Source organism: Neofelis nebulosa, chromosome 3 (genome assembly GCF_028018385.1).
Source record: "Neofelis nebulosa isolate mNeoNeb1 chromosome 3, mNeoNeb1.pri, whole genome shotgun sequence".
In the NCBI taxonomy this organism is placed as follows: Eukaryota; Metazoa; Chordata; class Mammalia; order Carnivora; family Felidae; genus Neofelis; species Neofelis nebulosa.
Window position 1 is genome coordinate 61,715,989 of NC_080784.1, and position 2,567 is coordinate 61,718,555.

The following is a 2,567-nucleotide window of genomic DNA, read 5'->3' on the forward strand; positions in this document are numbered from 1 at the left end:
GTTTGAAAATGAGTTCATTCCTTAGCCTACTACCTACTGGGGAAAACAAACAAACAAACCCAGAGACCCAAGAGTATTTTTTTATGTTTATTTATTTATTCTGAGGGAGAGAGCGAGAGAGCACACAAGGCAGAGAGGAGCAGAGGAAGAGAGAGAGAATCTCAAGCAGGCTCCATACTTAGTGAGTAGACTAATGTGGGGCTCAATCACATGACCCTGGGATCATGACCTGAGCCAAAATCAATAGTCTGATGTTCAACTGAACTGAGTAACCCGGGTGCCCCCAAGAGTAATTTTTTTTGTACTGTTTCTGACTCATTCATTATAATCTGATATACTTCCTATAAAACATGGGGTTAAAATTATGGATATAAAGAAAATATGGTAATCAATTTATCATCAATGAATTTAGACAAAAAGTATACTCACAATACCTTTGAGACAAATCCTCTTTGTTGGATTTCCTGTGAGTATACTGTTGAATAATAGTATGCTTAAGTTTTTTTTTTTTTAACATTTATTTATTTTTGAGACAGAGAGAGAGAGAGAGAGAGCATGAACAGGGGAGGGTCAGAGAAAGAGGGAGACACAGAATCCGAAACAGGCTCCAGGCTCCGAGCTGTCAGCCCAGAGCCCGACGCGGGGCTCGAACCCACGGACTGCAAGATGATGACCTGAGCCGAAGTTGGACGCTCAACCAACTGAGCCACCCAGGCGCCCCAGGTTTTTTTTAAAGCTCAATTATTTAATGGAGTAGATCTGGTATTCCTTTAAGACCCTAAACAAACTTTTGTCAATTTGAAATGGACTACAAAGTGTTGCCTTAGAGCTTTTTGAGTTCTTTGTAAGAATTTTACAGCCATATCCCAAATTTGATCTTCGCTCAAAAGCCATTTCTTAATTCAAGAACTTTTTGCTGGCTAGTTAGACTGTTCAGATCCTTTATATTTTTTCATAATTCCACCAAAACACTAATATTTATTTCATTTATTTTTTGTCTCCTATTTCATTATAGATTGGAAAAAAAAATCTGATAGTACCCTAACATTTTGCCTGGAAATCTTAACCAAATCACCAAGTTCATTAGGACATTTTCTATATTCTGCATTAATATGGGAAATGGTTTTCTTAAACTTTGTGTCACCATGTAACAAGTGAATCTTTCTTCAAAGTTTCAACACCATTTCTATCACTTTCTATTAAGCCCTTACTGGCATCCTTGTCAAGGTGTTAAAGGTTTTTGCTAACACTCTCCATGAGGTCCTTTTGTCTTTCCAAGGTCTTCCTAATGCTTTGCCAGCTCACACTTCTTCCCACCCCACTACTCTATATCAAAGCCTTGGCACCTATTTTAGGTTTTTTTGGTGGTACTTCCTAGCATTCTGGTATCAAATTGCCAGTCAAGGGTTGATCAGAGAAGGAAAACTGCAATGAATAATATAGAATGAAGAATTTATTATAGCAATTATCTTATGCAATTGTGGGAGCTGGTGGATGAGTCTATGCAAGGTCTAGTGCTGAATCTAAAGCCACAGGTACATGACACTAGTTGTGAAGAAACAGTGGATGTGAAAATTCCTTATAATCTTTCTCTGTCTGTATACATACATATATGCATACATACTTTTTTTTAAAGGAGATCAGGAAGATGGCTTCCCAAACCTTGAATCCTGGGGGAGGGTGAATGGGTTTCTTTTGTTTAAGGTTAGGATGAATGTTTAAACAAGGAAACCTTGTCATTGTATGCAGAGGTGGACATAAGGTCACACATGCTCCTTAAGGAAACATGTCTATACATACATTGTATGTTATGTAAATGAGGCTGAGGCTCCTCCTTGGGTAGAGATTTTAATATTATAATCAGGTAAAGGTGATTATAGGTCATTTCAGAGGTCATTCCACAGTACATCTTGCACAGGTGCAAGATGCAAGCTAGGGATTTAACTCAAAAGGTCTAGGTGGTCTGGGTGGGCAGGAGGTCTTGCTTACAGCAGTCACTATCATGTGAGGGGTGGTTTTGAGGTAAGCTGGAAAGAAGAGCTTTTTATAGTTCCTATCTTCATAGGATCCTGTAGATATTTCACAAATAAATTTATCCTCTGATATATTGCTGTACATACATAACACCTTCTTCAAAGAAGTGGGTAGTGATATAATTTTTTCCTCCTTTTTGAGGAACCTCCATACTGTTTTCCACAGTGGCTGCACCAATTTGCATTCCCACCAGCAGTGCAAGAGGGTTCCTTTTCTCCACATTCTTGCCAACACCAGTTGTTTCTTGTGTTGTTAATTTTAGCCATTCCGTCAAATGTGGGGGGGGGGTATCTCATTGTAGTTTTGATTTGCATTTCCCTGATGTTGAGTGATTTTGAGCATCTTTTCATGTGTCTGTTGGCCATTTAGATATCCTCTTTGGAAAAATGTATTCATGTATTCTGCCCACTTTTTAATTGGATTATTCATTTTTTGAGTGTTGAGTTTTATAAGTTCTTTATAGATTTTCATATCAATCCTTTATCAGATATGCCATTTGCAAATATCTTCTCCCATTCTTCAGGCTGTCTTTA